At 41.3% G+C, this 27,179-nt stretch overlaps 1 protein-coding gene and 1 long non-coding RNA gene across 3 annotated transcripts in view; one reads left to right on the top strand and one right to left on the bottom strand.

Annotated features, from left to right (window-relative positions):
• Positions 1 to 27,179, top strand: part of HMGA2 (high mobility group AT-hook 2) — a 146,897-nt gene that overhangs the window by 88,637 nt on the left and 31,081 nt on the right. The gene's annotated exons all lie outside the window — the stretch shown is intronic.
• Positions 24,785 to 26,073, bottom strand: LOC308486954. The gene is made up of 2 exons (XR_013991410.1): positions 25,829 to 26,073; positions 24,785 to 25,022 (listed from the first exon to the last, which is right to left on the bottom strand). It is a non-coding gene; the product is annotated as an uncharacterized lncRNA (long non-coding RNA).

The raw sequence follows: 27,179 nt of genomic DNA, 5'->3' as shown, positions 1-27,179 counted from the left end.
AAAATTCTCTAATATTCTCATTAATCGAGAATATTCTCCAAAAGATTATTCTCGAGAATTTAACACCACTACCTGTTTCAGACACTTGCTGAATGCCCACGTGTAGCCCCACATAGAAGGCAATTGAGTTTTGGGGTTACCAATGCATGAATCACAGTGACACACTGGTAAAACTGAGGGTAATTAAAGCTGCCATTATTACAGCATTTCCTCTTGTGGATGCCTCCTTGATTTCATTCTACATCTCAAGATCAGGGTGATGATGGCATGTTCCCAGTACTGTTCTTGGGGCAACAATTTTGTGGACGAGTCTCTGTCCCTTTGGTTATTTCTGAGCCCAACTCCCAGAGCAACACCATGTCCACTACATCCTACCCTGTCGCTGCTATGCAGTTTATATCCAGGGTTAATTGTGCCCTACTGGTTCTCTCCATTCCAGTCTAGTTTATTGTGACCCCTCACAGCTTCCCTGCTAGGGTAATGCTGAAAACTAGGTTTCTACTGACTTTCTACCGCTAGAGTTTAGCTCCTGAGTTGTCGGTGCTCCTAGCATGCAGTGACCTTATTTGTCTGAGCTGTTGCTTTAATTGAATGAATGAATGAATGGGTGTTTCTTACCCTCTCCTCGCTTGGCTGTTTAACTCACCCTGATGCTTCATCAGCTGGGGCTCCCCTCTAGCTCAAGGAGTCACATTTAACTTTTTGATATATGGACCATGTCTGTATTCAATTGTTAAGATTTTGTGCTAGAGAGTGATGTGATTATAGCTTTGAAGATGTCAGAAAGGGTGTTGGTGTCAGTGACCTCACCCTAATAATTTCCATAAAGTGTAACATACCAGGTGTTTGACACAAAGCATACATCTTACAGTGCTTTGTTGCACATGTGGCAGATCTCATTTGAGGTGTCAAGACTTCCATGGAATGCTTCCACATCAAAAGAACATTGCTGTTGCAGATATGGGTAGTGGCAGCCCACAGGGAAAGGGTTAATGTCTCCCTAATCTACATTGACGGGATACAAGTAAATTGTACCTGTCAGGACTCTCGTTTTTTATGTAATGGAAGTCTCTGTTATGGATTGACACGGCAAGTTATGTCAGTTCCTCGTGCCACCTTGGATCTGATTCATCAATGCTGCATGTTAAAACAATTCAAGGATTATAGAACAGTCCTAGACCTAGAGAATGAGAAAATGTTTCCATTAAAAAAATGCTAAAGGATGGTTCATTCTTCATTTTTATTGTCAGGATTGTGCTGAAGTTAAGCATAAAGGCCTTGCCAGAATTCCCAAAATGAGAAATGTTTGTGCTTTTGAGTTATGTATATTAACCCATTGATTTCTCAGAGGAGTAGATAAAATGAAGACGAGAGAGGGCAGAATTTTAAGAGAAGACAAGGTTATTTATTACTTTTTTTACATATCTTGGCAATGGGGCTGTTTGGCAGGAAGGAACAAGAAGTGCATTCCTTGATAGAAATTGCTAGATGGAGTTGTCCATGGCATTGTCACCTCCAGAGTACATTCTTCCAGGGTGCTCGGGACTTACTGTCCATTTGGAAAATTCACTTTGCATAGGATATGCCTGGTTTTGTACTTAGCAATTTCCCCCATATGGAGCAGATTATAATTTGTACTGACTTCAGGGGGCTTCCAGATGCAAGGTGTTAGCCTTGAAATGGCTTGATGTTAGCAGCGATGGAAGCCACCTCTCTATTGGTGGCACTTTTGCTGAAAATGCGCAGAAGGAGGTTGCAAGAAAGGTATTCCCAGGTTAGATCCACGTATCCAGTTCGTGTGGGGATTCTCATGTGATTTAAAAAGAGCCACACAGTTTATGATAGTTCCCAGCTGCCAGACAATCTCACTGACTGGTGCAAACATTATGTGAACAATCCACCCTCAGCGCGGGAAGCAACTGTATATATCAAATCAAACCATTTGTCCATCTAGTTGAGCCTTTTCTACCTGATCAGCAGTTGCTTTCCAAGGAATTGGGAGGAGGTTTTGCAGCAGGTTTCTTATAAATGGTAATACTAAGGATTTAACATGGAGCCATATACATGGAAATTATGTGTTGTGCTTCTTATTTTAATCCCTTCCCTGCAGCACCCACTTCTCTAAGAATAGGATCCCTAGCCAATTCCAGCACAGAGTCTGATGACGATATTCACGTGCCATCAATCCCATTTGCAGTTCCTTCATCCTTCCTTGCCTCTCCCCCTGCTGTTCTAATTTAGATTGTGAGGTACTTGGGCACAAGAAAGTTCTCTTCCTCTCTCTCAATTTCACTAATACTTGGTCTTGAAAAGGAGGCACAGAAACAAACCATATAGTAAAAGGTAAAGGGACCCCTGACCATTAGGTCCAGTCGTGGCCGACTCTGGGGTTGCAGCGCTCATCTCGCTTTATCGGCCAAGGGAGCCGGCGTACAGCTTCTGGGTCATGTGGCCAGCATGAATAAGCCGCTTCTGGCAAACCAGAGCAGCGCATGGAAACACTGTTTACCTTCCTGCCGGAGCGGTACCTATTTATCTACTTGCACTTTGACGTGCTTTCGAACTGCTAGGTTGGCAGGAGCAGGGACCGAACAATGGGAGCTCACCCCGTCACAGGGATTTGAACCGCCGACCTTCTGGTCCTAGGCTCTGTGGTTTAACCCACAGCGCCACCCGCGTCCCAAACCATATAGAGCTGCACTCTATTGTAGTTTGACCTTCATTGGTCAGGGCAGCAGACACGGTTCAGCTGTGGCTAAGGAGAGGAAAGGAAGCACACTGCGAAGGGCTTTAGCAGGATGGAATATAAATGGACTACTTCCTGTCTTTGGAGGAAGTGGCTTTTATTTCCAAGCCATCGTGAGCCTTGTGGGGAGGGCCAGGGGGGGAATTGCCCTTTCCTAGGAAAATACAGAGAAGTTTGCTCGTTTCTTAAACGATTCCTAATGTGCTACAATAATACAGATTGTGGTCGTAGTGCGATTGTTATTGTGCCATCTTTCATTTCTGTCTTGTGTTGTTGTAGAGTGAAGGTGCTAGTTCTGCTTGTCCCTCCGTGTATTGCTGCATCATTTTTTATTCATTCTTTCATTTAAAGCATTTTTATCCTTCTGTTGGAAAAAGTCTCCCAGCATGGCTTACAAATGTCAGTGATCAGACAGCCTCTGCCCTCGGGCTTTATGTGTATGAAAGTTGTTTATTCTTTTCTTGCTGTGTTAAAAGTACGATAAGCTCATACTGATAAATGTGAGGTTAGCATTGGTTTCCAAATTCATATGTAATGTTTCTGATAAATGTCTTTTTGGATGGGAAATTGTGTTTTTTTATTTATATATCTATATATCTATATCTATCTATCTATCTATATATATATATATGTATGTCAAGTCCTCTGGCTTTTTAAATTTTAAAGTCTCATAATAAGTAAGCGTTGCCTGTGAAACTGGGGGAGTGAGGGGGGAATTTTAAACAAGGCTGTATTGTGCAGAGCCGAAATTTTCTATGCATATTTGCTACGCGTATGGGGGAGGGAGCGGATTTTGCCATAATATTTTTTCCCTTCAAAAATAAAGAAATCAAATTTAAAATACCATTACTGCACACATGTACACTGATGTAAGCCACTAAATATCAATTATACCATTTGAGCCTTAGATTACAAGCATGCATATCCAGTCAAACCCTCATCACATAACATGCGTAAATAGAACTTCAGAGATCGTAAGGACTGGGGTTTCTTGATTTTAAAAGTATTTTAAAATAACAGAGGAAAGAACTAAAAATTATTTTAAAAATCACAAAAACTGCAAGTACCTAAGTACTTGGGATTGTGAAATCTGAAAGCCATAAGGAAAAGCAGAGGAGACAACCCATAACTTTAAATACAACTACAGTGGTACCTCGGGTTAAGTACTTAATTCGTTCCGGAGGTCCAGTTCTTAACCTGAAACTGTACTTAACCTGAAGCACCACTTTAGCTAATGGGGACTCCTGCTGCCGCCGCGCCACCAGAGCACAAATTCTGTTCTCATCCTGAAGCAAAGTTCTTAACCTGAGGTAATATTTCTTGGTTAGCGGAGTCTGTAACCTGAAGCGTATGTAATCTGAAGCGTATGTAACCCGAGGTACCACTGTATACTGTAGCTCAGGTAAGGAACACTTATTCAATTGTCACTAGCCATCAGTTACTTAATCACCAAGGCCTTCTATCAACAAGGAAATAGAGTGAAACCTTACACCTGCTGAAGACCCCTAACTTCACCATATGTAATGAGAATGTCTGTTAGAGCAGAGGCCGTAACTCAGGGGTGAAGTTCGCATGCATAAGGCACCCAATTCAATCCCTGGTATCTCCTGCTTGGGAAAGACACCTAACAAAACCCCCGGAGGGCTTCTACCAGTCAGTGTAAACCATACCGAGCTAGACGAACCAATATCTGAATCAATAGAGATGTCAGCTGAACACCATTTAGAGGTGACCACCGATTTTTGCTTGGTGTTCCTTCATTTCTGCATGGTCAATATATTGGATATCCCAATAAAATGCTTATGAGACTATCATCATAATCCTATACAAGTCTACTCAGAAGTTAGTCCCTCTGAGTGTAATAGGATTATAGCCCAAGGCTGCAATTTTATCCAAGTTCCTAGGGAGTAATTACTGCTGAGCAAACATGCATAGTTTGTATGGTAAAGGATATATTATATTTGATATTTTTTTATTTAACAGTTTTTTTAATGGCGCTTACTGGAATAAAAGACCTAAGCAGTTTACAGTAGACCATCTAAAACATTGATTACAACACCAATAAAAAAACAAACATTTTTTAAAAATTCATTAAAATGTAAAATAAAACCAGTAATTTAAAACACATACTTATTAAAATCACACACTAAAATTGCATGCGTTGATAGACTTTCTGGAACAAAAATGTTTTTAGCTGGTGCTGAAAACAATATATTTGTTGTTGTTTAGTCGTTTAGTCGTGTCCGACTCTTCGTGACCCCATGGACCAGAGCACGCCAGGCACTCCTGTCTTCCACTGCCTCCCGCAGTTTGGTCAGACTCATGTTTGTAGCTTCGAGAACACTGTCCAACCATCTCGTCCTCTGTCGTCCCCTTCTCCTTGTGCCCTCCATCTTTCCCAACATCAGGGTCTTTTCCAGGGAGTCTTCTCTTCTCATGAGGTGGCCAAAGTATTGGAGCCTCAGCTTCACAATCTGTCCTTCCAGTGAGCACTCAGGGCTAATTTCCTTAAGAATGGATGCGTTTGATCTTCTTGCAGTCCAGGGACTCTCAAGAGTCTCCTCCAGCACCGTAATTCAAAAGCATCAATTCTTTGGCGATCAGCCTTCTTTATGGTCCAGCTCACACTTCCATACATCACTACTGGGGAAAAAACATTATATAGTGAAGGTTTATACCTAATTATCAATGGGCGGGGAGTTCTAAAGTGCAGTTACCGCCACACGAAAGAATCCATTTCTTCCAAGTAAAGAATGAACATTATGCGGTGCTTGTAAAAGTACCTGTTCCACAAATCTAAGTGGTCGAATTGACACATATGGGGTGAGGTGATCCATCATGTGAACTGGTCCCAAGCTGATATTCTATAAGGAACCAGTTATAATCCCTTTATAATGATTATATTTAAGATATATAAGACATCATTTTATTTGTATGTCACCTTTCCATAGTTACAACTATGTGCAAGGCAGCTTACAATATAAAAAGATTTACATAGTTACGAAAAATAACAAAAGTAGTCATAAACAATAAATAAAGCACTTCGAAAAGTACACAACCAGATTGAACAAACTGTATAATACATTGTGTTTGCAGTAAATATTTAATGCCACATACTTCCTGTTATTTCCTTCCATTTCTTTTTAAAGTTTTCAGTGGATGTTCTTTCAAAGTTTATTAAAGTGAAGTTTGTTTTTTTTATGTCATAAATGTAAGATCAAAAAAGAAACTGCAACAAGAAACATAATAGATGAAAGAAAATGCATGGTCAAGTATTGTTCTACAACTCTGCAAATGAAGTTGGTTTTTCAATAAACTTATTCATCTGTTGTCCGTTAGTCAATCTCCTATAGTGGGTCAGTTTCGAAAAACATATTCCATACTCTTCCATACTCTTAAGAAATTGACAGAGCAGCTGTCTTCTTCTATTTGACTGCTCTGCCACATTTTGGGAGCTGTAAGCAAATGTACAGCAAATCTGAGATCAGTATTGTTAACCTAGACTTTCAGATAAAACATCAATATCATGTTGGGATTTTGTGGAATTGCATATATTTATTTGAAAACATTTCTAAACCACTTAGTATTTAAAAAACGAATCAGGGTCCAATCTTATGAGCCAAGGAAAGCCTGGGCAAAAATATAGTTGTCACAAGCTATCCAAAGCAACTGTTGGTTGCTGCTTCCTGTGTGGTAAAGGCAAGGGTTTCCGACAAAACAGGCACAACATCAGAAAATGTCTATTTTCAGGTCACTGGGCTGTGAAATTCTGTAGCGTGCAATGCCGTGAGTAGAATTTACCCATAGGAACTAAGTCAGGGGTAGGCAACCTAAGGCCCGGGGGCCAATCACCTTTTAAATCTGGACCATTATTTTTTTTTCCAAAATATAGTCTGGACCCCCACAAGGTCTGAGGGACAGTGGACCGGCCCATGGCTGAAAAAGGTTGCTGACCCCTGAACTAAGTGACCTTGCAGGTCTATATGTGTCTTTCAAGTAACCTGGTCCCAAGTTGCCATATGTTAACAACAAGGCCTTGAACATGGCCTGGCTGCTGATCAGTAGCCAGGATTGGAAGGCTAGTCGTTTCAGTCATCGGATTTAAAATATTAATTCAACAGCTCACAAGATATGCAGAAAATTCACACTACCAACCTTGCATCACCAACAAGGGTCAAGGAATTTATATCCAAATTAATTTGGTCAATATATTGGACCTCTTTTTTTTGAAATATTTTGTCTACTTTTAAATAAAAAGTTCAAGGCACCTCTCTTAGATCTTATAATAAAGTATTATTATAAATAAATATAATTTATAAATACTCTGGTATTGTTGGAGTCAATCAATAATTCACAATATGGTGAATCTTTTAAAAATGCCTTCCTTGCCTAGCTCCTAGTAATCAGTGTTTCATGCCATATTTCAGCTTTCTGAGGGTTCTGGATGTACCTTTGGCTGAACAATGTATAGGTACATTTTGAGGAGGAGTTATAGAAATGTTAACTTTTTCCAGATTTTGAATGCCTTAAACCATGTACCAAATTTTAGGGGTATGGGTCACTGAAAAGTACTCAAACAATTCCAGTACCCAGACCTGAGCAACTTTATACATGTTCCTCAAAAAGGCACATGTTTCTATCCATTAGTGCTGGGTGATTACCTGGTTTTCAACATCACAATATATCACCAGCTAAATATCACAGTACAGTGGTACCTCGGGTTACAAACGCTTCAGGTTACAAACTCTGCTAACCCAGAAGTAGTACCTTGGGTTAAGAACTTTACTTCAGGATGAGAACAGAAATTGTGTGGTGGCAGCAGGAGGCCCTATTAGCTAAAGTGGTACCTAAGGTTAAGTACGGTTTCGGGTTAAGAACGGACCTCCGGAATGAATTAAGTTCGTAACAAAAGGTACCACTGCATCTTGATATATCACAATATATATCTGCGGTGGCAGAGGGCCTTGCCGGGCCTCCCCACAGCAGCGGAGGGCCTTGACGAGGCTCCCTGCAGCGGTGGAAGGCCTTACAACATAAGAAAGTAGTAGATTTAGTAACAACAGTGCTTTTTTATGGGGGGATGCAGGTGTACGCATATCCCTCAACATTTTGTGAATCTAAGTTTGGCCTCATTGAGAGGCAGTATTTCAATATGAGTAGGAAAATGAGGGTACCCCTAGACATTTTTAAAAGAAAAAAGCACTGGGTAACAATGTTAAATAAACGTCCATATAATATATTTTCAACTTAGTTTAAGTGATTTACTAGTCAAGTTGCATCTGCTTCCCCACTCAGAGGTCTAAGTGGAATCTATGCATGCATAAGCCCCACTGAGTTCAACTAAACTTACTTCTACTTTCCTGGGAGTAAGCCTCATTGAATTCAGTAGGTTATGCTTGTGAGTAGACATGCATTTGCTTGCACTTATTACGGAAAAACACCCTCCCCATCATTCTCACATAGTATCCAACCTCCCATTTCAGCATAAGGCAGCCAACTAAATCTTCTCCCTTCCTACAGAAGGCCCCCCCAAAAGTCCCCATGCCACCAATTTCTCCCTTTTTATCAGAGGGAAGGAAGGCAAGCAAGCAAAGACTTAGTCTCCTTTAAAGAAATTTTTAAAACTTTCCTTTTTAATTATGGAGGGAAACTATTTAGGGGGAACCAACAACATAAACACCACCAGAAAATGAAAATAAAAATTCTTCCCCCTCTTGTCTAGCCGGGGGGGGGGGGTGTTCCTCCTATATTGTTAGCAGGCTCTGCCTAATTAGCTGAGCGCTTTGGAGCGAAAGCAGGAGGTTAGGCTTAAAGAGTTGGTTTGTGTGCTTGCAAGGGGTTACCTGTAAATTGGCTACAACCACCTCCTCTCTATATTTCTGGATGAGGGGAAGGGGTAACAAAGCAGGGAAAGACAGTGAGAAAGATACCAGTTAAGCCAGGGGTCAGCAACCTTTTCCAGCCGTGGGCCGGTCCACCGTCCCTCAGACCATGTGGTGGGCTGGACTATATTTTGAAAAAATAATAATGAACGATGCCCCACAAATAACCCAGAGATGCATTTTAAATAAAAGGACATACAGTGGTGCCCCGCAAGACGAATGCCTCGCAAGACGGACAACCCGCTAGACGAAAGGGTTTTCCGTTTTTGAGTTGCTTCGCAGGACGAATTTCCCTATGGGCTTGCTTCGCAAGACGAAAATTTCTTGCGAGTCTTGAGATTTTTTCCCCCGCTTCCCCCCCCTTTATCTAAGCTGCTAAGCCTTTAATAGCCTTTTAGCAGCTAATCCGCTAAGCTGATAAGCCTTTAATAGCCGCTAAACCGCTAATAGCGCTAATCCGTTAAGCCGCTAATAGGGTTGCTTCGCAAGACGAAAAAACCGCTAGACGAAGACACTCGTGGAACGGATTAATTTCGTCTTGTGAGGCACCACTGTATACTACTCATGTAAAAACACACTGATTCCTGGACTGTCCGCAGGCCCGATTTAGAAGGTGATTGGGCCGCATCCGGCCCCCGGGCCTTAGGTTGCCTATCCCTGAGTTAAGCTTAAATAGTTCGCTGGTTTGTGTGAGGGCTGTGGAGGGAGGGAGGCGTGAGAGAACAAACAAAGGAGGTGAGCTGATGCCCGCAAAGAATCTGCAAAGTGTCCATTCAGCTGAGCTACCCCCAGGGAAGCTGTCAATTTTCCATGTTCACTGGTACATTGCCTTGTTGAAACACTTATCACGATTCAACAATATGGCGATTTATTGCACAACCCTACTTTCCATCAATGGCTCTCACTTGGTTTCAGCAATTGTTAAGTTCCCAAAAAGCTGGATGGGATCCCTGAGGAAATTCCCATCTGTCTGCTCTGCCAATAGTCACTTTGATTAAATTTATACAACTTAATAATTTTGATCTGCACAAAATTATTCTAAAAGAATTAAGTGTTTCCAAATGTACACTTGTTTTAATACTTTAAAGATCAACTGTGCTAACATTATTTATGTATTTATTCATATTATTTTGCTTAATTTTTATTTAATTTCTACCCTGCCTTTCCAACTTAAAAAAAAAAAGACTGCTAAAGTTTTGGCTTCAGAAAGTACGTGGATATTAAGGAGGAGGCTATGGAGGCAAAATAACTAGAAATCCTTTAGAAATAAGTCATAGAGGTTATTTATTCCATTAAGTGTGGAAGGGCTGTGTGCTGGCAGTAATTCCTGTGTTTAGGCTGATGCCAATGAGGAAATGATATCTAGCAATTTATGAAAGGTGATACTGTGTCAACAGATATGCTGTGGGTTGGGACATGTGACAATAATCTTCCATGGCATTTAAAGCACTTAGACCATATACTTGGAAATGTTAGTAGGATACCCCTGCCTCCTCCCTGGCTGCTCCTACAACCAAGGAAGAAAGGGAGGGAAATCTATGTGAGTAGACAGAATTGCTATGTGGGCTGAAGAGTGAAGCTTTAGTTAAAGAGGAACTGGGTTGAGGGGAGGGACACGGTATCCCTTGTCAAGTAAGTGGAATAGCCTGATATTAGATGGGAGGAAGGAAGGGAATAACATAGAATGTCTTTAGCTCCTAGAGTAGAAGCTCTCAGATCCGCCTTGCAACTACTCACTCTGTTCAAACAAAGCTTTGTGGCAGACAAGAAACCGATGGCTAGAGCAGGATGTTTGGTATTCTGAGCAGATACTGTCCAATCAATCCTAGTCTCACCTACCTGGAAATAGAGGAGCCAGCTTGCAAAGGTGATTGAGGGGGGCAATGTCACATGCATGATGTCGCGACGTCAGGAGGGGCTGGGGCAGAGCCAGGTGTGGTGGCCATATGGCTCAATGTTTACTCCTCCACCTCCTCTTGTGGTGGGAGGCCGCTTTGACCCTCCTTTCCCTTCGCAGGAGGAGGAGAAGGAGCTGACTGCTGCAGGCACTCCACGCCCACCTCCATGCTTTTGGGTATGGGAAGCAAAAGGGCTCCGCCATCGGCGGTTCGAATCTTCACAACGGGGTGAGCTCCCGTTGCTCAGTCCCAGCTCCTGACAACCTAGCAGTTCAAAAGCATACCAGTGCAAGTAGATAAATAGGTATCGCTGCGACAGGAAGGTAAACAGCGTTTCCTTGTGCTCTGGCTTCCATCATGGTGTTCCGTTGCGCAAGAAGCTGTTTCGTGATGCTGGCCACATGACCTGGAAAGCTGTCTGTGGACAAACATTGGCTCCCTTAGCCTAGAAGCAAGATGAGCACTGCAACCCCTTAGTCGCCTTTGACTGGACGTAATCGTGCAGGGGTCTTTTATCTTTTACCTTTACCTTTACTCTGCTTGGAAGTAATTCCCATTAATGTATATCACTTCATAAACCCCTCCCCCCCAAAAAATGTGTGTTTAAAAAAGTATGATATTAAGCACATTTATTCGGACTGAAAAATCAGCATGGACTTGCGTATTGTTGCCTAACATTCACAACCCTAATATTTTGGTCATATCCAGGACTCCAGCAGATAACCATCACTTTTACACATAGGCATCATCTTTTTGAATGAGACATAACACATCTATTCTAGCAACAATCCCATCTGAGTGGCCTATAAATAACTGGGCACCAAGGGCTCTTTGTACAAAGGTTCACTCTATCGAAAGGTTGCATTATTTTTCATTTGCCTTGGAACCTAAGTGAAGATTCACTTACTTGCTTACTTTATTATTCAAAATATTTACATCCCATCTTTCCCATTTGGTCAAGGGAGCTCACAGGCATTTATTTAAAAAGCAACTTTAAACAACAGTGATAATAGGATATAAGCTAGTCAGACAGCAGTGAAAACTAGGTGCAGTAAATTTAGTCACCATCGGTGTTATTACCCAGGAAAATAAAACTGTCCTAACATGGTGTCTGAAGAAAAAACATATGGGAACCAGGTGAACCTCCCTAGGGAAGGTGTTCCAAAGATGATCCTAGCCAAAAGAGCCGCATCCTGATAGCCACATATATAACTTCTGAAAGCCAGGGGCACTCAGACTAGGAACTCCAGTGGTGATGATTAAACAACTCCATACAGGAGAAGGAAGTGGTTCTGATAACCATGTCATTTAGGTCTTTATAAACCAAAACCAGCACTTTAAACGCAAACTCAAACCCATGTTGTTGTGAAACACCTGTGAGATATGCTTTGGAGGTTTGCAAAGCATGGACAGCTATGACACAACTATGAACTGCCTCCCAAGTTTTCTTTAATGGGAATTTCCTGTCTACTTAAGAAAAGGCTGATAGTTACAGGACTTCCCAGTTTAATGCTACAGATTAACAGTGACTCTCACCACTGCAGCTGGATCTTGTCCTATATGGACATCTTTATTCTGCTGCTTGGGGCAACCCACACTCCACCTGTATCCTTACTATTAGGTACATCTGGTGCAGGTTTACACCTGAAAATGTGGGTTGGGTGAGATAGAAAGGCACATGGAGATGAGCAAGAACTGTCTTTGCACAGCAGGAAGATGCGCACACTGGCCCATGCATTTTTTTGCAGTAGCTTCCAGGATCTAGCCATTCACATATCTCCTGAAAAGGAAGTCATGTCAAATCCTACTGTCATAGTCCTTCCTAATTAAAACCAAAGTCCAAGTAGGATGGAACTTCTTGTACCAAGTATTAGGTGCTTGGACACAGGCTGTAAACTGATATCCTCAGAAGATTCCTGATTTGTTAGAGAATTACCAGAGAAAGTCATTAGGAGTGGTTTGTAAGAAACCACAAAGCCACATAACCAAACTGTTTCGTCACTGCGAGAAGTGAAGTTACAGGGAACCAGGCAGAGGGCCTTCTTGGTAGTGGCACCCACCCTGTGGAATGCCCTCCCTTCAGATGTCAAGGAAATAAACAACTAACAAACTTTTAGAAGACATCGGAAGGCAGCCCTGTTTAGAGAAGTTTTTAAGGATTGAAGTTTTAATTGTGTTTTTAGATATGTTGTAAGCTGCCCAGAGTGGCTGGGAAAACCCAGCTAGATGGGCAGGGTATAAATAATAAAGTTGTTGTTGTCATCTCAGGTCAGAATCCTTCTCGCCACTTAGCCCGCCATAGAATAAGGATTTCAGACCCTTTAAAGTACCTTTAAAAAAGCTCACACTTCCTGTTTGCTTATTTAAATCCTGACTTTTCTCTAAGGAGATCAAGGCATTGTATGTGAATCCTTCCCTTCAGACTTCTCACAACAACTCTGTAAAAGTACCTTAGGCTAAGAGATTGAGATTGGCCCAAAGTCACCCAGTGGGCTTTACTGCTGAGTGGGATTTCAGTTTAGATCAATGGTCCTAGTCCACTGTGTGTGTGTACGTGGAGAAAGAGGAGAAAACAGATTTTAAATACGATGTACTTTATATAAATGTTACAAATGCAGGAAATACAAAAGACCCTTTTAATATCATGTATGCAAATAGGATTACGCATGCAATCTGCCCACACCGTGCCACACTCAAAGAGCAGAAGCGTATTATTACGATAAAAATGCATGTTTGCATAATGTGTGTCCACACACTCCACACCCATAATTTTAATGGCAATTTCTTGATTTCTTCCTGTGATGCTCCCCGAACAAAAGTGGACTGCATTTGGGAAAGCAGCGACCAGGGAGTCCTACAGAGAGACTATAAAACAGTTTACATTTTGTGTTAATATTGATTTAACAATCATAAAAAAGCACACGGATGTTTAAAAATCAAACATTTTATGTTGAAATATTAAACACTGCTCGTTTTTCCTTTGGGCTTTTAAGGCTGCATTAAAGTGGGGCAAAAAAACACTGTTTTATGGACTCTCTGATTTACCCAGGTCACTTCTAAGCACAAGAGCTGCCAACCCAGGCAGTTTCCCGAAGGCTAATTGCAATTGAAAGGGTTATTTTTGAATGCAAGTCACACTGTTTATTCATGGTGAGAGGTGTTCCTTACCTTTTGAACTTTTGACTGCTGGGCCGAGCATTCTAAGGTGTCAGCCAGATTGATCTTTCTAGCTGAGCCATAGTGGAAGGAAGAACAGCAGCTTCGAAACACGTTGAAATTATCCAGCAGCTGTATTGTAGTGTATGTGGGGGGGATGGGGGGGGAGACGAGAAGAGCTAGTGTTTCGTGAACATCTCTCAGCACAGTCATTAGCTTTAATCAGTCATAAACTTTTAAAAAAAACAACACAACCCACAACTATTCACAGTTAAATCAACACCCGTCAGATCCAGGCCGCCCTTCCACCAGCAAAGGTGACTTTTGTTGATGGTTCCATGCTAATTGGAACACCCATGTGATCCCACTTGCTTACTGCAGATACTTTTCTGCTTAGGGATGCGGGTGGCGCTGTGGTCTAAACCACTGAGCCTCTTGGGCTTGCTGATCAGAAGGTTGGCGGTTCAAATCCGCACGATGGGGTGAGCTCCCGTTGCTCTGTTCTGGCTCCTGCCTACCTAGCAGTTCGAAAGCACGCCAGTGCAAGTAGATAAATAGGTACCGCTGTGGCAGGAAGGTAAAGGGGGTTTCCGTGCTCTCTGGTCTCTGTCACGGTGTTCCGTTGCGCCAGAAGCGGTTTAGTCATGTTAGCCACATGACCCAGAAAGCTGTCGGTGGACATACGCCGGCTCCCTCGGCCTGAAAGTGAAATGAGCGCTGCGACCCCATAGTTGCCTTTGACTGGACTTAACCGTCCATAGGTCCTTTACCTTTTACCTTTCCCGCTTACGGAACATGGAAGAGGGCTAGACTTCTTTCTGTGGCATCCTGGTTCAATAAATTTGGGGTGTAGTGGGATCCAGTACCATGTATTTATTTATGACATTCACCTTGTACAATTATATAAGATGGAAGAATATGGGCTGGTAAAAACCTAGCTTTCAGTAAAGGACTGCTCATGAAGAAGATTCAGGAGTGATTTGTAGATGCAAATGCTGAAAGCTGTATATGTAGCATGTATGTATTCTAAATGCAATTGGTCTTCTCATGGTTAAGTCTTAATGGCCATTGCAACTCTACAAGAGAGAGGCTTTAACAGCAGCTTTTTCCGTTTCTCTTTTTATAGCTATGAAGGATCGTAGAATGTTTAGGATAATGAAATAATGCTAGTTGTCAGTCTACTTTAGAAGGTGGAAGAACAAATTTCCTGCGATATCCCTGAATAACAGGTGGCATTTCCTGATACATTGTTTGTGACCTTCAGATAAACTTTTATTTTGAGCTGACTTTGGAAAATTGGTATAGCGTCAAGGTTAATTCTTCAGAGTAAAAACAGCAAGAGAGATCCTCATATAGCTGTTCTGTGAAACAGAGACAACTCTAGGGTTGTCATATTTGTTGAGCTTCTTTATTTTATTTTGCAAGATCTCAAAAAAGAGAGAAGTTTTGGAGCTATTTTTAAGGAAATTCGACAAAATCTACACTTCTGACATGGGTTGCCTTATGTCTGGATTTTCCTGGACATTTAAGTGATTCCAGTCTGGACACTGACACTGTTTCCAACGGCCAAATCCTGGCAATGTCCAAGAAATTTCGGACATATGGCAACCCTAGGTTCCCCCTTGCATCAGGGCTAGCTGAAAATGCACTAAGCTTCCTTTTGAACTCGAAGGGGTGCGAATTTGAAAGGTCCTAAGTCTGTTTTTAATGGACAGACTAGGATCTAAAACCAGCTTCACAAGCATAGTGTTTTCAATAACTTTTCTTTGATGGAAAGACGGTATACTTTTGTCCCTGCGTGCTAATGTTCACATTCTATGTCTGAAAAAAGTATGCAAGCTTATTCCTATTTCATGAGAACAGGACTCAAAAGAGAAGATGCTTACTTTAGTGAGCACAGAATTACACACTTGATTATGGGCAGATGGCAATTGTGGAAATCGTTCACTGTCATAAGTTTCTTTTCTTCTTTTTAAAAAAATTGTATTTATTTATGAAACGGACCCAATAGTCACTGAGTCACTTGATCTTTTCCCCAGTGGTCACTTTGCATTCCTTATGAGTGAGCGCATAAAATACTCGTCTATTTAAACAGTGCCCCAGCCAGCATATGTTCAAATTACATCCAGAGTCTACTTGAAAGCAACCCCTATTTTTAACTTCCCTTTCGGGCATGTTGCACATAAAAATAATTAATTGTTCGAAGTTCAGTACAAGATAGCCCACTTGCACAAGAGATTTTTAAATCTGGTTTCGGATTTCCATTGTCTGCGCAATGACATCACACCAGCCTGCATTATGCATGTTTAACAGTTAGGCATTCCTAAGCTCTTTGAAGTACCATGTGCACAGTATTCTCGTGAAGGAGTAGTTGTGCCCCCCAGGAGCAGACGGCAGATGCTTCCCCCTCGCCATGATAATGATGATAATTGGCCACCAGGAGTGCACATAATATTCTAAATAATAGGAACTGCATCCACCAAATCATTTTAATTAAATAACTACGTAAAGGTAAAGGGACCCCTGACCATTAGGTCCAGTCGTGGCCGACTCTGGGGTTGTGGCGCTCATCTTGCTTTATTGGCCAATGGAGCCGACGAACAGCTTCCGGGTCATGTGGCCAGCATGACTAAGCCGCTTCTGGCAAACCAGAGCAGCGCACAGAAACGCCGTTTACCTTCCCGCCGGAGCGGTACCTATTTATCTACTTGCACTTTGACGTGCTTTCGAACTGCTAGGTTGGCAGGAGCAGGGACCGAACAACGGGAGCTCACCCCGTCACGGGGATTCGAACTGCCGACCTTCTGATCGGCAAGTCCTAGGCTCTGTGGTTTAACCCACAGCACCACCCGCATCCCCCAAGTAACTACATATATAAGATCTAATCAGGTTAAAACTGGTTGCTTTCAATATTACATGCAGTGTTACCTATGTGCATGTGCCGTGCATGTTTTTAAATGGGCAGAGGAATTCTGCCAGTGGGTCGGGGAAGGTTTGATGTCACAGGAACTCAGATACCCAAAACATTTCCCCTTATTTTCCCTTTCCAAAAGGAATTTTCCTTTTCCATTTTGTTTTGGATTTTTACAGTGTCACTCCCATAGCTTCCAGTGAGAAGGGGCAAACAGTTTTGGGTGCAAAGCAGAACAAATGCTGTATCACTGAGCTATGGTTCACAGTTTAAACACAGCATCTTAACTTGACCCTAGACATCCACTAAGAGTCAGTGCTGTTGTCATAACTGATGTGATAGGTTCCGCGTGCCCCATCCCAGTTATTTTTCTAGCTGTTGTATTTTGCATGGGTGGCAGTTTCTTCCAAGGGCAGCTCATGTAAAATGCATTGCAGCAATATTAACCAGAGCATGAATAACGTTGCCTCTCTCCATGAGTGGTTGTAGCTGGCGCTCAAGCCTACAATGCTAAAAGGTGTTTCGTCTTACTAAGGCTGCTTAGGTTAGATACAATAGCACCTCCAGATTATGAACCTGGTTCTTCAAGGGGTCTGCAACCCCATCTAAAACAGACCAAACACCACCTTTCGTTCTCTTATTAGAACAGAGTTTGCTTGGTTATCTCTCTGTAGGCAATGTGTTATTGAGCAGTACTGAAAACAACTAATAAGTTCAGTCTGCTTTATTACGAATTCAGTTAAAGCAGAATGAGGCTCCATGTCAGTTTTGTAACAAATATTTGGTGTCAATTTATTCCTCACCTGCAGCTGGCCAAAATCCCTCTTACCCCTCTTCACTGGCGGAGTGAAGGGAGGGTGCAGTAAGTGCGGGCCACCCCGGGTGGCATCCCTGAAGGGGTGTGTGACATCGCCACCCCACCCCCTGGGCAGCTAGCCCCGCCCCCGGGTGCACAGCACATGTGCTGCTGCAGGTGCCAGAGCAGCTAGCTCCACCTCTGCCCCTCTTATTCCCCTTTGATCTAGCATTGTTCTTTCATCCCCATTTCTCAGTTGTTGGGTGTCATTCTATAATGAAGTTCAAGAGACAACCTGGTGTTAACAACAGCGCGTCTTTTCCAGAAGTGAGACCTTTTGCGCCATTATTTTGCCCCTATCCAGTCCCTGGATTCATTTTGAGGTGAGAACATGGGAGGATGGACCATGATCCCATCACAAAAAAGGAACTGTACAAACAGTTCCTGTTGCCTACAGCCATCACTCATTCCATAGACCTCTTGCCTCTAGTCGAGCAACTAGTAGCAGATGGGATTTGGCACTTGGGCTTTTAGTTGCTGACTCCAAGACTACTCTGTCTCTGAGTCTAGTTTGGCCATCACTGTAATAGGGTATATTGATAGACGAAACCATAAATTTTAATTGCCTGGAGTTTCATTATAAGGCAGAGGGTCTGGGACTTTCTGGAAAAAAGAGCAATTGGAATCTATACAAATAAAGTTTTAGTGCTTTGTTAGGTGTGCCATCAGGCACTCTTGCTCCTTTTGGGAACAGTAGTTGTTTTTATGCCTGTCAAGATAAATATTCTCATGGCAGTTATTACTTTCTGGAACAAGTGCTGAGTTACAACCGGATCAGCTGGGGACACTGCTGTGAAACTAAAATGTAGACTTTTGATATTGACTTTCAAAACACAAGGGATTGATCTTTGGGGCAGGTTTATAAATTAGTTAAAGACAGGTTGAAGGGGAAATATGTGCATGAGGATAATGGATCATAATTTAGATGTGGTTGTATTCACCCTGCCAGCCTTATTTTAATGCATTGCAGTATTATCTTTTGAGATCTGCTTTTAAAGGCACTTATTGGAATGCAAGTCTTATTGAACACAGTGAGGCATATTTCTGAGTAAAATGCACAAGATTGGACAGTGGTACCTCGGGTTAAGTACTTAATTCGTGCCGGAGGTCCGTACTTAACCTGAAACTGTTCTTAACCTGAAGCACCACTTTAGCTAATGGGGCCTCCTGCTGCTGCCGCGCCGCTGGAGCACGATTTCTGTTCTCATCCTGAAGCAAAGTTCTTAACCTGAAGCACTATTTCTGGGTTAGCGGAGTCTGTAACCTGAAGCGTCTGTAACCTGAAGTGTATGTAACCCGATGGTACCACTGTAGTTAACTTGAAAGGTTTTCGTGGCCTTTGGGTTTAAAACCAATGTCCCAACAACATTCAAAGGAAATGATATGTCTGAATCTATGGAGCCAGAGCAGTTGAAAAAGATTTGCCACAATGTGTTCCTTTGTGGCATCTGTAGGGAACCTCAGGAAAAGAGAATTGTGAATCAGTTAGCCTGAATGTCTAGTACTGTATTGATAAGATGTTTCTAAAGAAAGATAATTTATTGGCTAATCAAATGTTATATTTGGGGTTGCCGGATTTGCAGTGGGTTACAAAGAAGTGTGCAGAACTGGGAATATGTTGAAGCCAATGCAATAAATTGTAAAGATCTTCTAATGTGTTTATATATGGCTCTCCTTGAGCTGGCCCCTTCATAAAACAGGCATATGCTTTCTTTAATATGGATGTAGCTGTTGCTAACCTGTTGGAAGTGGATTTAAACATTTTGCTCTGGATTTTGAATGGAAACTTTCTCAGTTCATTTTTATTGCGATGACCAATTTTTTGGTTAAACAGCACTGTTTTGATTTGGAATACGGTAGAAGCTGATAACATCTAAAAATGCAACACATATCTCCACTATTAAAGAGGCTATAATTGGTGCATCTTGAGCAGATGTCTGCCACCCCCATTCTGTAGATGAAGGAACTTTATAACACTCTGATACAAACCAATTAGTTGAGCCTACAAGCTAATGCTTATGCAACATATTGTACACAGATGACAAGATCAGTTGTTCCCACACAAACTTAAAACACGTGGTCGCAAAAGGTGATGCCCTCGACTACGAGAAAAGAAGGTTGCTATCAGCAAAGTAAAAAACTTTCAGATGTTGTTTCGTCTTATAACTAATTAAATCTAGCCACAACAAATGTACTGATTAAATATCATGAAAACAAAAGAGAGTAAAAGAAGGTGAGGTCCTCTGTAACTGAAAAAGTTATAGCCTTTTAACTAATAGGAAGATGCACAACTTTCAGTTGTGTTTCCCATTTATGAACCACAATGTATATCAACTTGCGGGTGTTGTGTTGCATCTAGAATGCACTTTCTGCAAACATAAATGGACCACCTGTCTTATTGAAGGCTTTTGATTGAGTAAAGGGATCCCATCAGCAGTGGAGAGACAACTTTTTCCACTTCCTCTCCTTAGCCACACTGTTCTAGAAGGTCCTACAAACAACTGGAGGAGAATTGGACACCTTTTTATTGTCTTTTCTCCAATCTAAATATTCCCAGGTTCCTTCAACTTTTACTCAAAGGACTTGATCTCTAGGCCCCTCACTACCCTTGTCATCTCCCCCAGTCACATTATGGTTTGTCATTATCTTGGCAAAGTGAACAAAGTGAGTAAGTGAGATCTGACCAGAAAGGAATAGAGTAATACTGTTGCTGCTCATGATGGACAATTTGAGATATATCAAGACTATGATTTGGACTAATGGACTAAGGTCCCATTGAAATTAGTGGAACAAATTAGTCATGATATTGCTTTGAGTTGGAATTAAGGGCAACTAACTCAAATCTGAATCCTAACATATACTTTTGTTGATGCAGTCTAGAATTGCATCAGCCTATTTAGCTCCAACATGGCACTGCTAATTCTTGTTAAACTGCTGTCAAGCCAGGTGTCAACCATTCTGTATTTGTGCATCTGATTTTTCCTACTAAATGCAGACTTTTGCATTTATCTGTGTTGGAATTTATTTTAATAGCTTTGGCCCAGTTCCCCACCCTGTCAAGATTTCCACGAATCCAAATGATTCCATTTTCCAAGGTATTAGCTGGTTATCCCAATGTGGTGTCATCTCCATGTTTCTTCAGTATCCAAATCATTTAGAAAGATTTTATAAAGAACAGAACTCTGTGGTCACTTCTCTCCAGGTTGATTAGGATGCCACACTCTTAGTGTACGGTCCATCAGAGAGTCACAAAAGCAGCTACAAATCCATCCGTGGAGAGGGTATTTGGAGATGAACTGGTTTGATATATATATTTGTGTCTGCTTGTGTGGTTCAATTGCAGGAAAGTTACTTCACTTGATATGAAATAGTGGTCAGCAACTAGTTTGGATGGTGAGTCGATCTCGGAGTGGTCAAAGTACAGTGGTACCTCGGGTTAAATACACTTCAGGTTACATGCGCTTCAGGTTACACACTCCGCTAACCCATAAATAGTGCTTCAGGTTAAGAACTTAGCTTCAGGATGAGAACAGAAATTGCGCTGCAGCAGGAGGCCCCATTAGCTAAAGTGGTGCTTCAGGTTAAGAACAGTTTCAGGTTAAGAACAGACCTCCAGAATGAATTAAGTACTTAGCCCAAGGTACCACTGTACTAAGGGATCAAGTTGCTTTTCTCATCCTTTTGCAACCAAATAACTGGAGGGGTCAAAAGGGAAGGGAGAGTTCCAGATTCAATCCCCTTCTGCACCTGGGATCCTGGACAGCCACTTCTAGTCCTTTCCCCATAGAACCCTGAGATCATCATCTGAGGCCTTTCTCTAAGTTCCACCTTCAAGGGAGGCTCAGAGCCTGGTGGTGAGAAGAATGGGCCTTTTCTGTAGTAGATCCCTTTCTGTGGAATGCTCTTTCCGCAGAGGCCCGTGCCCTACCAATTTTCAGCGTCAGACAAAGATGGGCCTGATGGATGTTTGTATTGTGATTATGTTTTTAATATGCCTATATGTTTTTATTACAGTCCAGTCGTACCTTGGCTCCCAAACGCCTTGGGAGTGAAACGTTTCGGCTCCCGGACAACCGAAAACTGGAAGTGAGTGTTCCAGTTTTCGAATGTTCTTTTGGAAGCCAAACGTCCTGTGGGGCTTCCGCGGCTTCCGAGTGGCTGCAGGAGCTAAACCTAAACCTTTAATAATAAACCAGTCAGAGTAGACAATTCTGTGCCAGATGGACAAATAGTCTGGCCTGGTGTAAAGCAACTTTCTTGTGTTCCTAAGAGATTAGAAAATTAAAGTTTTTCTCCTCACTGGGCTCTTCTTCAGAAAAAAACAGGGAGACTGTGGTACCTGACTAAGTTATACTCAGAGCAGCCCACTGAAATCAGTGGTTTTGAATCAGTCACACTCGTCGATTTTGGTGGGTTTATATTGTGACTTAGTTCGATACTGTTAGGAAGAATTTGATTTGAACTGCCTAGAAAAAAGATTATAAAGCATAGTAGTTATGGCAGTAGCAGCAGATGTGCTGAACTTGTGCATCTTGGAGACCTGCTAGGGTGCCTGTCTTCCATTTTTAATATTACACAATCCTTCGCAGAAAAATCAAGCAGATGTAGCTGAACTTTAAAAAAGAAAAGTTTTTTTAAAAAAAAAAAGGTTTGTGTGTGTATGTTTTGTAGGTCGCTTTGAGAATGAGTGGGAAAGTGGTTTATAAATTTTAAGGATGCAATGACAGAATACATAAATGAATATGAACATTATATTCCTGTTGCTGCCTATTACCTATAATATTCTGATTTTTATAAGATTATCAAAAGAAAAGACTTTTTAAAGGAGTAGTATGGATGATCAAGAATAATATAATTTAACATGTTTGATTTTTATTCATTTTGGGGGAAGCATTTTACAATCCAGTCTCTCTGATTCACTGATGTAAGGCAGAATAGCCATCAAAACATAAGAGAATACTAGAAGCAGAAGTGGATGTTAGCTAGTGGCAAGAAATTAATTGCATGAATCTTGCTCATTTTTGTTTCATCATGAATATGTCTATGAAATTACCGTTGTCCAGAACAGAACAACCTTTCTGTGTGAACATCCTTCCTTTTGACAGAGGATGCCTGAAGCAAAAGAATGAGAAAGTTTAAGCAAATAAGGAAAAAGGATGGTAACAAGATACCACAGTTTTTAGCTGCAGGTCTCCCAATTCGAGTGCAGCTCAGATTGCCAGGAACCAAAAATTATTACCATATGGGTGCTATTCCATTGTCCTATAGGACATTAAGGAGGTCAGCTAGGGCAACATCCTGACAGTGCTGATATGAGCTATTTAGTCAAATATGCAATGACCCATCCATCAAGGAATATTCTTCGTAATCTCAGTCTCTTAGGGATTGGTTCCTATCCTGATGGGTCTGGACAGTTAGCAACTCCAGTGAAGAAAAAGCTAATGTTTTTATTTTAAAATATGTTCCGCCCACTGTCCCCTGATTATTTTCACTTGGAGATCCAGGGTTTAAAACCTAGAATCTTCAACCTGAATTCTAACAAGCGGGATCCTTCAACAAAACACTGCAGACAGTATGTGATGCCTTAGTTCAAGGTTCTCAGCATTCCAGTCACCCAACCACCCAACGCCAGTTTTCTTCTCCCAATACTCAACAGCATTCTATGCTCACTTCTCATTGCTTTTATGTTGCTTTTCTCCATTTGCTGGGGTTTTTTTTGGGGGGGGAGGGCAGGGAAAGGGACTGAGATGGACACACCAACTCCAGCCTCATTAAATTATTCAATTTCTCTGTTGATATGTCTAGGCAGCTCTCCTGTCCCTGAGGATATTTCAGAATAGCTTCTTAGTGTGAACCAGGAAGTGACCTATCTAATGTGATGGCTCTTTTATACACACCCCCCCCCCCCGTTTCAGTCAATCCATTTTATTCCCACCCACCCCAATCAACCAACATTCTATGCCACTGTGTTATTATGGGGCCATTTTCCTTTTGTTTTTAATAACCCCCAAATTTTCTGGCCTTCTGCATACCTCAAAGCCTCAAAGCTCCCCTAAGTCTGTCAATCACTTCAATAACTCTCGTGATACATGGGTGATGTGGTTTTGACTACATAAGGAAAGTATCGGGAGACAGATTTATTTTAATACACCCTTACTAAAAAAAATTAACTATGAACACAGAATCAAAGCACATGAGGGGTGTTTATCCTAGAATTTCTGTGAAAATTGCTAAATGCTAAAGTCATAGATTCAAGTCCAAATTTTTAATGTTTGAAGTTTTGTTCTGTTTTTAGTGTTCTGTTGGGAGCTGCCCAGAGTGGCTGGGGAATTTTAATAATAAAATTATTATTATTAATAGTAATTTGCAAATATGGAATATGATATGATGGGGAAGCAATCATAAATTGAAAAAATGTTTATGCTGTCTATTTTGTATGTTCTGATTTGAGCTGAGATTACAATGTCGCCTCCTAGACCTAGATAATTATGTTTTGAATCAGAAAGATTTATTTATCAGATAGCTGAAATTTAGATTGAGCTAGTAAGTAATGGATCAATCTTTACGCAAATGAGCTCCTTAACAAGAGAAGTCATGAAACTAACAGTGGCAAATTGCAGAGGTTTTACCACCGTCTCAAAATGCCCAAGTGAAATATTCAGAGAGGGGCAATAGCTTGGTGGGAGAGCACTTCACTGGTTAAGGACCATAGATCAGTTTCAGCTTTAATCCTCGGTACCTTCAGCTAGAGCTTCTCCAAGTGGAGAGCTGAGAGTCTGTGTTCTCCTTTCCCTTTTCACTGCCACAACATTTTCTACCTCTGGCAGTGGCTACCCAAACTCCAGCCCTGACTGGGATATTTAAATGCACACTTCAAACAGCAAATGAATTGTGGGTAGCAGGTAAGTGGTTGGGGTGGGCCTTCTCACTGTACAATGAAAGATCCCTTATTTCAATATAATGTTTATCTTGTTAGCCTGAACTTTGTAGGCAGAACTTTGCCCTGTTGAATATGCTTGTAACATCTTGGAAGTGTCAGCTGCCTGAATGGGCTTTTTGTGGGAATACATTTGAATTGGAAAAGAGCAATCCATCAAACCATATTTGAGGAGTACTGCTGTTCCCCATAACCTTAGGAATAAAAAGTCATGCTTATATTGCAATTGGCTAAATAACATTGTACTCCCACTATGCAACCCCCTGAGATTGTGTGGGTTTTCCTATAAAACTAGGTCCAGAAAAAGTCAAGAGAAGTCAGTTTAATAAACCCATAAATAACATTAGAATTATCCTACTAGTATCATTGGTATTAAATTCTTCAAATGGAGCCAAGTAGAACGAAAAGAAAATAGTGTTTATTTATTTTTTAATGAAATTCCACGGATTCTTCATAGGTTACTATTGTTCAGGTTTATGAGTCTGTACAGAGTACTGTTAAATCTCCTTGATCAATATAAGGGTCAGATTTTGGGATGGATTCCAGTCACTCATAGCTCTCTGTGTTCACAGGCATTAGGGTGGCTACTTAATTGCAAACATGAGGTGAAGAAGGCAGAAATCATGACCTTTTGTTCTAGAGACGAGGGGACATAATACTTTAGCACAAACGTCACAAACAGCCTGGTCCTATTAACGGCCCCTGAGTCAGGTGCAGAAATAAAATTAATGGAGCTTTAAGATTGTCAAGAGGCATGAGACATCACACATTCCCTTGCGCTTTCTTTCTTTCTTTCTTTCTTTCTTTCTTTCTTTCTTTCTCCATCCACTTCCCCACCTCCTTCTACTCATGTACAGTGTGAGGTGCAGCCATTGTCAACTTGTGTTTAAAAGATACTGGGTACACTGTCAACTCCAGTTGGTTTTAATTAGGAATGGATGGAATGGAACACTTAAGTTCTGAAACTGTTCAGGGACTTCCAACTTCCAGTTGGTTCCACCCTGGTGTAATTCCTGTTAGAAATCCAAATTTTAGAACATAAGTGGTATAAAGAAAATAGCTGTTTGGTTTGGAGTTTGTTTGTTGTTTTAAAAATTTTCCCACAAGTGTGTGTTATTGTATATAAACTAGATTTCGATCATATGCAAAGTAGCAGAGTAGCTTACAGCTAGGAAGCTAAATAACTCTTCTAGGTGATTGATAGCTTCTTTGTAAAGACTATACATTGTCCAGACTCTTTATATTCAAAAGAACTTTATTTTCATAAACATAACTGAGAAGAATATATTTATAACCTCATCCTTATTCAAACATTCTCACTTGAATTCTAAATTGAAGTCTTCTTACTTAGACTTAAAAGCAAAACTACGTTGCAACTTGCACCAGAGGTGTTTTTTTGTTTTTTTTTAACCTCACTCAGGCCTTACAGTTTTTATTTACACCTCAGCAGTATTCTCTTTGTTCCTTACAGAGAGCACCTGCACAGGTTTCTCCCTATTAGCATTTGGGGAATCTTCCTCTGTCTGTTTTGCTTCAGACAGATCGCACTGACACAGCACTGTCCTCAGCAGTATACTTAGAAGCCTCTCTCAACAGCCATTCTCCCTCACACACAGAGAGCAGTTAAAAACAACAGTTACTGGAATAACAGTCACAACATAATGGAATACCTTTCTCGTGACTCACAGGCAGCCAATCACATGAGAGCTGCCAGAGTGAGGGGGAAGCCATGTTAAAAGTACACAGTAATTCAACATAAGTAAATAGTCCCATTTCAGGAAATTAAATCATTATCCTTAACAGTGTGCACTTGTTAGCTCCACCCAAGTCATTACGGAGATTGAAAGAGGCTCCAGTGTAAAAATGCCTGGTGGGACGAAAGTAATAACTCACTACTGAAGATCTTGGAGGCAAGAGGTTCTTCCACAGCGAGCTGCTTTTTGACACTTACATTTATTCCTAATATGGTGATGATAATAATGGGTCAGCTTTACAGGTTGGTCATGAAGACAACTGTATCTGAAAAGCTTTCAGCAGTTTGCAAAAGGGTTGCTATTTATTATTTATTAAATATAACTACTGTCCTCCATCTGTGGATCACAGGGCAGTTTACAGAATAAAAACACAATGTTTCATATGAAGTTTGTGAACAGTCCAATATCTGGAGAAAGGTTTGCTTTCTCCACCATTTGATAACTCCCCAAAAGAAGTTGGCATGAAAAGATGATTAGTCACAAGGCAAACTCCAGGGGCCACTTCCATAGTCAGAGGTCCTCCAGACTGTCACTATTTTACAGAAGGATTCAAGCGCATACCGGAAATTCAGGTTTGCACATTTAAAGTAGATTAAAAGGCTCTGCTCCTAGCACAGGTCCACTTCAGAAAAAGAAACAGATTCATTTATTTATTCATTTTGGAAAGTGATGCAGAAATGATTTGCAAAGAGTGGGGTGGATGAATGGCTAACAGAAAGATGTGTCAACACCCTCCAAACAAATCAGGAAGAATGCTCCCTGTTGTATAACTTTGAAAACAAATTGGAATGAATGCTCAAGAAAGGCCAGATAGAATCTAACCTCAGTGTAAGCTTTGTGCAAGTAAATCAGGACGAGTGCTCAATAAAGCGATCCTCTGGAAGGTCCCTCAGTCTTTCCCACCTCTCTCAAAAAGTGTGTCTTACCTCCCAGCATCCAGATCCTTCTACCTTATTTCTTCTCTGTCATGCTTATTTGAGGGCTCGTCTATACTTCCGCTTGTCCTGCCACTTTCCCCCGGGGAAAGCCACTGGATTGA

The sequence above is a fragment of the Podarcis pityusensis genome (assembly GCF_964106645.2).
Source record: "Podarcis pityusensis genome assembly, chromosome: 10".
In the NCBI taxonomy this organism is placed as follows: domain Eukaryota; kingdom Metazoa; phylum Chordata; class Lepidosauria; order Squamata; family Lacertidae; genus Podarcis; species Podarcis pityusensis.
Note: the sequence above shows the minus strand (reverse complement) of the source record. Positions and strands in the feature narration are given on the sequence as shown.